The sequence below is a fragment of the Peromyscus leucopus genome, chromosome 5 (assembly GCF_004664715.2).
Source record: "Peromyscus leucopus breed LL Stock chromosome 5, UCI_PerLeu_2.1, whole genome shotgun sequence".
Classification (NCBI taxonomy): domain Eukaryota; kingdom Metazoa; phylum Chordata; class Mammalia; order Rodentia; family Cricetidae; genus Peromyscus; species Peromyscus leucopus.
In genome coordinates, this window is record NC_051067.1 from 90,262,856 (window position 1) to 90,273,579 (window position 10,724).

The 10,724-nt window shown below is 41.5% G+C and overlaps 1 pseudogene; it reads left to right on the plus strand.

The window, feature by feature from the left end:
- Positions 1-4,897: 4,897 nt before the first annotated feature.
- On the plus strand, positions 4,898-5,372 carry LOC114701620 (annotated as a pseudogene).
- The last annotated feature ends 5,352 nt before the right edge of the window (positions 5,373-10,724 follow it).

Here is a 10,724-nt window from a genome sequence, read left to right on the forward strand (position 1 = left end):
AAGATGGAACTACAACCAATGCAAACAATATCAAGCAAGAAACACATACTAAAATCCAGAGAAGTATAGAGCATAGGTAAATGGCATGTTATAAAGATCATTCCAAAAGGTGTCCTATCCTAAAGAACCTGAATCTAATACTTAATATGTTCTATCTAAGATATTATATATACTAAGTTGTAACTATAACTGCTAGTCTTCAATCCCATCAAAGACCTGAGAAGGAACATAATGGTACCTGAGAAATGGTAGATGGATGCAAGCAACTTTCAGGAATCTTGCAAGAGTAGACCAAGACAGCTGGCAGCCTGGATAGTCACATAATGTTTCTCAGGATTGTTGGTGCATTCAAATTGGCTACAGGCCTAGAGTATCTGACATACCATTTTCAGAAGCAAGAATTCTGAAAGACCATCTTACCCTGTCTTGGCAGAGTACGGTGGTCACTTTCCTTGTGTCCCGCTTGTCCAGAAAGGACAGCATTGCATTCATACTGTCAGCCGTCAAGGCAAGGGCAGTTCTTTGTCCAGTAGGCCATTTTGTGCCAAGAAGACAAACTTCCAAATGGGAATGTCTTAGAAGCCCAATATTCTCTTGGGATCAAATTGGTGTAGCCAGGAGCAATTGCGTCTCACGTCAACAGAATTCTAAGTTATTTAAATGCCATATTCTCTAGGTCTATGAAGTGTTTGAAGATTACCTGTCCATCTGACCTATGTATCTGTAAATCTGGATAACCTAACTAATGTAACTATAGAGATGACATGCATAGATGACTATAAATCTATAAGTCTTATCTACCGAAATAACCTAAGGACTAAGGCTTCACGTAAACAAGGTAAACAGTCTATAAGCAAATGTATGGTAAAGAACAATGACTTCAAAATTGTGACAATACACAAGATATTTATAACAGAGGTAGGAATATATAGTGCGATATGCAATATGACAATTATCTTAAATATATATCAATATACCAAATATCCTAAACGGAAGTAGAACATACATAAAGCATGACAGATATAAACTTACATTTGTATCAATATAAAAATATTTCAAATAAGAGTAGAAATACACACACACACACACACACACACACACACACACACACACACACACCGAGAATGTGTTAATTCACTGCATGCTGGTTAAGTGAGATAATAGAAGCACAGTTCTCATCACCATCAGAGCACCTTCCATTAGAGAAGGCTTAAATGAAGTCTTCTTGTTGCACGAACCCACTCTTGCAGGCTGAGGAGTTGGGGAATTAAGAGGTGGCTTGCTCTGCTTCTCTGATCTTTCAGCTTTCACCCTGATACCCAGTACCAAGTTTTTATTAAGACCAATTAGGATTCATGCAACATCTTCTGACGACTCTTCACTGGAGAAACTTATAGATTCAGAAACTGGACAAAATGTCACATCTGAACTCAAAGATGGACTGCTTTTAGAAGAAACCAAAGTGAGAACAAAACCCTTCAATATTCAACAACAGAAGGAACTGAGAAGTCCATTGTGCTCCAGTGAGAATAAAGAGGGAAATGGTCATTTGTGAAGTACACCAGGTTAGGCCTGGTTACAAACTTATAGAACAAAACACCAAGTTTTTTTAATACTGTCTTGTTTTTCCCTTGAGTACTAAATTGACATCCATCCTCCATGCAATCAATAGTGTGTGTGTGTGTGTGTGTGTGTGTGTGTGTGTGTGTGTGTGTGTGTGCATAGAGACCAGGGAAGACATTGGTTATCTTCCTCTGTCACACTCTTCCTTCTGTTCTCACGAAACTGAAGCTCACTTTCTGCTGGCTGGCTAATCAGCAAGGCCCTGGGTCCATCAGTCTCTCCCTCCACCCTGATTCTGGGGTTAAGAAGCACATGTGACCGTGCCCCGAACTTTATGTGGGTGCTGGGGATTCAAACTCGGACTCTCACATTTACATAACAAGGGTTCTTATGCACTGAACCACCTCCCCAGCCCTCCATCAACACACTTCTCAGGAGATGGTTTTCTTACTCTTGAGCGAAGACTCTGAGGCTGTGCTGGATCTCCAGCTTTGGGGCTGACCTCACGTGTAGGACAAGAGTAAACCTGTCCTGCTTTAGGAACTTAGTCCTACCGAGCCGTCCCTTTAAAGCAGCAAACAAGGCAGCTGCCATGGTTAAAGCAGAATTGTTTCTCACAGGAAAACAAAGTTTGGCTCAACAAGTTTTTAGATATGTTCTCACAAGAAAGAAAAACATAATTCTTAATTCTTTAATAATAAGAGAAACTATATTTTAAAGGATATGGAATCCTAATTATATAATTAACACTTGCAACTATAGAAATGTGTTTCAAGAATTAGTTGGTGCTTGAGAATATATACATATTTCATCATTTTAAATGAAAAGAACATTCTTTTTTAGTGCTGTGGGCAGAACCCAAGGCCTTGTACAGTCTAGGTAGGTGCTGGACCGCTGAGCCTACCCAGCCACTACCCCTTGTCGTATTTTACGTAATGGGAACAAACTCAACCCCAAAGAGCTGACTCTAATGGAACCCCAGGTCTCATGAAACACAAATAGATCTGGAACTTAGAAAGCTTTCCCTTATATTCAACATTTATTCTAAGTTTACACGTATGAAAACATCTGTAATGTCTACAAAATTCCCAGGTGTTTGAAACCATTAATAAATGAAAATGTTTGCAGAATTTCATGCCCTGGGGCAGGACATAAAATTTATGCTCATTTTTCAAAAAAAAAAAACTGAAGAATTTCTTTATAAGTAAGCCATACACTTTGAAAATAAAAGGATATGTATAATTCATGAATTGTGGAACAGAGCAGAATCTATGATCTTGAACTACACCATTCAAATAATGCTTTAGCTTTATCACATGCTATTAAATTGGTTATTTTGTTGCTTGGAGTTTAATGAATATTTCTTTGATCCAAAGATTTTGAATGCTATGTTTTTGTGTTAGTTAATCAAAATAACATTTCAGCAATGTCTCTACCTGTTTCCGGGCTAAAGAACCAAATGCTCTTATGCACACACAGAAGCCACATTAAATATTCGTGTCATACAACATCTTCTTCAGGACAGTTATCTCTGGGGGATGTTTTAAATGGATGTTTTTGACGTTTAAATGTTTTCTATCATATATTTAGATTTGAATTCAACCAGGTTTATAATACACTTATCTTTTGTATTTTCAAAGTAATGTTTTACTAGATTGTCTAATTACCAAAATTATACACAACTTAGGATTGTAGATGATTAATTCTGTATCATGACTAAAGTAGCTTGTTTTGAATAAACTCTAATATATTTACATTACTATTTAATTAAAAACATCCTCAAATGAAGCATGTTTTCATCAATCATAGGTTAAATGTTCATTTACATATTTTGTCTCAGTGGTTTAGCTACATGTTTAGCTAAATGATGAGTAGCTATCCATTAAGGAATTACCTTTTGCTACAGGGTGGTCTTGATGTGAGGCCCAGCCTGGAGACTAGCTCAGTTTCCGACACCTCGTGCACAGAAAGGAGTGGACTGGGCAGCTGTGGCTTCCCTTCTGGGAGCTCAGTGTGTCTTTCATCTTTTAGTAATTGTCTTCAGAGCTAAGGAGTTACATTTTCTCACACTGTATACGTATATGTTGAGATAAAAATGGAGTTCCCTTAATTGATGTGATCATTAACTACTGAGTCATCTCTGCTTCATTCATTCTGATTGTGAGGTGATTTCATGATGTAGACTGCTTTTCATTGTTTCATAATTAAGTGCCACTTCCATGCACCCTCTAGTCTCATTAACTCACCCTTCCAATTGCATCAAATGGAGGAAAATGTATTAGCAAATTACAGCACCATGGCTAGTTCAGGTATCACAGGAAACTGACATTATTGAAGAGAAACCTCTCACATGTGCTGTGAAAACCAGTTTAAGTCACTACCCCTAAATCAGGCCACCTCTTTTCAGTTAGTCTGAAAGACCCTGGTTTAAGAGACACCAACCCCAGGAAGCCCAGTCTACAGATGGTGTCAACTGTTCACTGACACTGACCCTAGTCAATGTGCACAGCAAGTCGGCTCAGCAGGAGCATCAGCAGAGCCTTGGAGACTCAAAAACTCATACAATTTAAGGTTGGGTGGACAAGGAGGCTGGGGTGGGATGTCAGGGCACACACAGCTGGGTGGACAAGGAGGTTGTGGGGTGGAATGGCAGGGCACACACTGCTGTGTGGACAAGGAGGCTGGGTTGGGATGGCAGGGCACACACAGCTGTGTGGACAAGGAGGCTGGGTTGGGATGGCAGGGCACACACAGCTGGGTGGACAAGGAGGCTGGGATGGAATGGCAGGACACACACAGCTGGATGGACAAGGAGGCTGGGGTGGGATGGCACAGCACACGCAGCTGCATCATGGTTCAGTCTTTAGTGCCAGCGGAAGAACTCTGGATCGCTCATGTAGTACCATCTGCTAGCAGGTGCTGCCCTTCTAGGAACTGTATATGCAGCAACATCTTTTGCAGATGAATTTACTATAAATGGAATAAAAGAAAAACTCATCAATTAGCGAAATAAAATTGGTTTATGTGAATTAAATTGCAACCATTAACATCTACACAGTAACTTTAAGAGAAAGTGGCATGGGGATGAAGCTTGAAGACAGCAAAACCAACTGATCAGTGTACCATTTGGGCAATTTATTAACCATGCATTTAAAAATAAGTCTTGCTCCCATATCCTGAATTCCTCTCTGGGTTCCTTTTTTTTTTTTTTTTATGAAATCAGTATGCTTTTCCTTAGACCCAAGCATGCCACATTTCCATTTCTGATATAGTCAAAGTTTTTTCTAAATGCTCTAGTGCTCTACGGTCTGTACATCATTGCTTTTTCAAAAAAATGGGCCTGACATTTCCCCTGCCATTGAGTTGCACAGAGGCGAACAGATCGGGTGCCTCAGCCATAATCCACCACACAGCCGAGGAAGGCATTGTTGCTGGAGGTGTAAGGGATGTCAACGCTGCTGCACAAGAGATGCCGAAGACCACCCTCATTCACAGTGTCATAACATGCGGCAGTGCATGCACAGCTGCCAACGGCTTCGACACGTGTCTAGCCCGTCTTGATGTGCTTGCACCCCATTGCAATGAGCCTGTGGGTGTCAAGATGGCTGAGGCACCCTGTGCTGAGCATCAAGTCAACCTATTAAGGTTGATGACAACAAGACACTGGGGGAATGGGTAGGCCTCAGCAACTGACTGCGAGGGGAAGCTGTGCAAAGTGCTTGGCTGCAGTCAGTGTCCTGGGTAAGGACTATGGCACAGAATCGCAGGCCAAGGATGTCATCCAGGAGTACTTCAACTTCAAGACATGAAGGAATAAGCCTTTGGGCTCACAAAAATAAATGGCCTCATTCTTCAGCTCCCACAAATGTACAATCAGTATTTGTAACTTCTCCACTGTAAGAATTCTATTTCAGAAAATTTGCAACACTTATAAATGTGGAGCAAGAAACAGGTATGTCAGTGGGGAGCAGATGATAAATACTCGTATTTTACTATAGAATTTGAATTTTATTTGGAATAAAAATTCACTGAAGATTTAAATGAAAAGAGTGACATGAAGTGGTTTGTGATATGCAAAAATTAACTTAGTTGCCATGGACATAATGGAGTAGAATTGAGAAAAAGAAATCAAAAGCATGGAGAATGTAAGAAGTTTTAAAGCTAATGAGAAAGGATAATCCAGGCTAGGGATACCCGAGCCATAGAGTGCCTGCTAAGTAAGCACAGGGATGTAAATTTGATCTGCAGATCTCACATAAAATGTCAGCAGTGGTGGTAGGGTCTTGTAGCCAAGAATCGGGGAGGTGGGAACAGATAAACGCACGGAGCTCCCTGACCAGCCAGGCCAGCTTAATTGGCAAGGCCTGGGTAATAATGAGGGAACTTGTTTCAAAAGAGCCAAGTAGACAGCTGTCCTGAGGAATGGCACTCAAGGTTGACCTCTAGTCTACACACTGGGGCACACACACACACACACACACACACACACACACACACACACACGTGCATTTGTACACACTTGAGCACACTCATGAACACAATGTAATGGATAGGTATAAGCACTTCCCCAATTATGTACCTAGACAGTGATCATCGACAGATGTTGAAACCACTGCATGAAATCTCAAAGGAATTCTTTTCAGTGAGTGAATTAGTATAACAGCAAAGCCACTAAAAAAAAAAAAATATTTCCATTGCAAAAAATGAAACATTCATATGTTTTGTTTCCTGATATAATAGAAACCAACCATGAAGCAATATTGCAAAAATTCATATCAAGGAGCCAAACAAGATGGCTCAGCTCATAACGGCGTTTTATGCTAAACCTGACAACCCTAGTCTGATCACCAGGACCCACGTCGTGGAAGGAGAGACCTGATCCCCAAAAGTTGTTATCTAACCTCTACACGTGCACAACTACATGCCTGCAACACAGCCCCCTTACACACACACACACACACACACACACACACACACACACACACACACACGCGCGCGCGCGAAAAAAAAACACTTTTTTAAAAAGAAGATGAAGACAGCTCCTAAGTTTCTGGACAGATGGTTTGAAGTCTAGAATTACTACTCACAGAAGCTGAAGTTGTCTGTGGAGGAGCAGGGCTGCAAAGGAGAATAGCAAGTGTAGTTTGGGCTATGCTGGGCTTAAAAGACTAGCTGGCTCTCTAAATAGAAGTGTCCAGTCAGCATCCTAAGAAGAGAAAACAGTGCAGGGCAGAAAGCTGAGGTGTGAAAACACGTAAAACTGAACAGAGAGGAAATGGATAAGAGAAGGTCCCAGATAAACGAGAGACAAGAGTTGCTGAAAGACACAATTTTAAAGGAATCGTGCCAGTGAAAGAATAAAGAATAAAATGAAAGCAGCATTCATATATACACATGTATATATAAACATATATAATATACAGTATAGTACACATCCCTAGCTAAAATTATGTTTTATATAAATTATATTTATAATAAAATATAAAATAAATTTTTATATAAAATTAATTATAAATACTAATATATGTATACACACACACGCACACACACACACATATATATATATATATACATATATATATATATATATATCATTTAGCTATGGGTATATACTCCAGTGGAAGAGCATCTGCACTCAAAGAGAAATTCTTTATGTAGAGAAAAGGAGAATATTGAAGGTTACCCACTGTTGTTCGGCACAAGTTCAGTATTACAAACTGAGCCCATGGGTCCCTCTCCTCTTGTTCTTCAGATCCTCACAGAGAGAGGTCAGTACAGAACAAAGAAATGAGGAGGGAGAGTTTGTGGGTGGATGAGCTTCATTGTTTCAGAAACTGGGAAGCCAGTGGAGTTTGAGGCAGAGTAGCAAAGGATGTTCAGAACAAACAGTTGTGTGGGCCACACACAAGGAAGGAGAATTATGCCTCCTGGGAGCAGGGCAGAGCCATCCACTCGAGAATGCAGGTACAACAGGCAAGGAAAGATGAAGGAGATTGAAAGGGCAGCTTTTTATTTGGGGCTGTTTGCTGCAGAGCTCCTCCTCCAAACAGTCAGAATACACAGCAGGGAGGCATAAAAGTATACTTTTAAGCAGAAAGACTTCTTTATTGTGTATTCTAAATAAATTCACAGACCATCTAGCACAAAAGAAGGACCCTTGATGCTGAAGGACCAGAAAAAAATAAAAAATTAAAGACACTGAGAGTCAGTCTCCTGGAGGTGAGGCAGAGGAAAGAAGGAATAGTTTGGTCTGTGGGTGAACAGAACTAGAAGGCTAAAGGTGTAACATGGGGGCATGAGGTTAGGATCACTACTCATCGTGTAGGGCAAAGGTGGAGAAGACAGAGATGAATTCACAGCATCTCTTTGTGAGGATACAGTCTGTGATATGGTCTGAATAAGGCATATGTCCCCATGGGTTTAAATTTTAATTCCCAGCTAATGATGCTGTTTTGGCAGGTTGTGAAACTTTCAGGACGCAGTGCTTCGTTGGAGGAAGCAGGCTGCTGGGGGCAGGCCCGAAGGGCTGGATCCCCCCCAGCTCCTGTTCACTCTGCTTCCTAAGTGTGGATAAATCGGAACCACCACCTCATGCTCCTGCCAATGGGCGTTGTTCCCTTCTCGATTACGTCAGAGGACGTTTCTGTCAATGAAGCTGCCTGTGTTCTGCCTGTATTCTGAGAACCTGAATAAGGCTGAATTAATAAGTAATGGGCTAGCTGAGTTGTTGAAGAAAACTTTCAAAACAGGCCCACAATCAAGCTGAGTCATTGCTGCTCTCATCGAGGTCTACGAAAGAGAGAGCAGCAGGTAAAGCAGAAAGCTATGGAAAGTGTATGCTTGGGTGAGGACAGCAACACGAATGGGTTTCCGAGCTGTGTAAAAGGAAGGTATGAAAACAACTGTGATTCTTAAAGAGAAACCTGGTGCCCCACACAGAGAGAACAGGAAAGCTCCTCAAAGCAAGACTCCACCCACCCGTCAGAGGTGCCAACTCAAAAAAAAAAAAAAAAAGTAAGCACCTTTGAAAGAAGAGAGCCTAAACTGAGAATGCCACTGAGGAGGATCCCTGCCCAGCAGCAACACAAGTGTCCCCACAGGGTCAGCACACAGGCCAGCTAAGCCTATGGGACCAGGCTCCACCTCACGTAGGCCGCAGATCTTGGTGGTATTGTCTTCCCAGTACTGGTGTTCCAGGCATGAAAGACGCAAGAGTGGGGGGCTCCAGCTGGCTGGTACCAAGCTTGGAGAAAGCCTTTTAGATTGGGCAGTGTAGAGCAGGGTCAGATTCCCTGCAAAGATGCCCTAAGGTTTTGTGAAGTTGGAAAAGTCTGTATTGCAATGGAGATCCAGGATGCTGGAGATGGTGGGAATAGCTGCAGAGGAAAGACGCAGGCGCAGAGTGAAGATGGCCCAGGAAAGACGCCTTGCGCTGCAGGCAGTGGAGTTGGAGGGTGGGACTGCCCAAGTCTGCTGCAGCTCAGATCATTCCATGAGGAGCCCACCATCCTGGGCTCCATGAAGACATGGAGCTTCAAGGTATGTGGTTTCCTTGCTGGATTTTGGTCTTGTTTTGGTCTCTTTGTTCTTTCAACATCCTTCCATTCTAGAATGGGAATTCTACTCTGTGCTACTGCGTATTGAAAGTATGTAATTTGTTTTATGATTTTATAGGGATTCAGAGTTAAAAACTTGTCATGTTTTTGGAAAGAACATTTTGGACTTTTAAATGTTGTTGGGATCGCTAGAGACTCTGGGGACTTTTCAAAACATTTTGCATTATGAGATCGCTATAAACATCCAGAGGACAGAGGTAGAATGTTGTGGCTCAAATGTGAAGTGTCCCCACAGGTTTATGTGTTGAACACTTGGTCCTGAGCTAGTGGTGCTGTTGGAAAGGTTGTGAGAGCTTCAGGTAGTGGGCCCTCCCTATGGGAAGGAGGTAATAGAATAGTCATAAAGGAAACAGAAGGTGCCTCTCTGAAGGGACTTTGGGGGCCTCACATGGTTTCAGGAAAGTTCTGACTCCAGGGAACAACTTTGTAATAGAGAGAGTATTTCAGAAGCAGATGACCTTTCAGAAGATAGGCCACACAGCAAGTCTTGATGGGGAAAGCTGAAAATGTTCAGAATAAGCTACATCTTCTTTGATAAACAAGAATAAATACTGGGCTAGAGAGATGGCTCATTGGTTAATAGCACCTGTTGCTCTTTCAGAGGACTCATGTTTAATTCCGAGCACTTATATGACTAACAATAGGCTATAACTTGAGTTCCAACAGACCTGAAACACTCTTTTGCCCCCTCAGGCACTGCATACATGTGGTACACAGACATAGATCAGGCAAAACATCTATATACATAAAATAACAATGACTTTTTTTTTAATTGAAATGAATCTATAAACGGAGGCTTCATAGCTCTGGATTATTACTAACTAGCTCTTAAACTTAAATTAATCCATAATTCTTATCTATGTTTAGCCATGTGGCTTGGTACCTTTTCTCAGTTCTGCCTTCACATCTTGCTTCCTCTGTGTCTGGCTGGTGACTCCTGACTCTGCCCTTCTTCTTCCCAGCATTCTCCTAGTCTGGCTCTTGTGTTCAATCTCTTCCTGGCCAGCCATTGGCCAATCAACTTTATTATTTACAATGAGCATAATCCACAGCATAAATCACTCACAGGCTTGGTGACTAGACCTGTTTTATGTGTGTGTGTGTGTGTGTGTGTGTGTGTGTGTGTGTGTGTGTGTGTGTGTTTAAATGACACAAGTAAAGAAAACTCAAGCAATGTATCTAGAATGGAACTGTCTTAGTAGTAAAGAAAATAATCCTTCATTACAGATGATTCTGCATTCACCAGCAAAACTTAACAACATGCTTAAGAGAACCAAACAGTCTCAACTGCTATAACTACACTTTATAGCTGAAAAAAAATGACACTGACAACAACTGAGTGTATGGTAACACAGTGCCAAGCACCCAACATCATAAAAGCACCGTTTGGAATCTGTCCTCATTACTTCAGCCACCTGAACAGCTGGAAGAACAGTATTCCGTTTTGTAGTCCCAGGGCTTGGAAGTGCAAGGCAGGGCTTCAGCATGGTCAGGTTCAGGTGAGGCCCCCCTTCCAGGATGCAGACAGCTTAGGAGGAAAAAAGT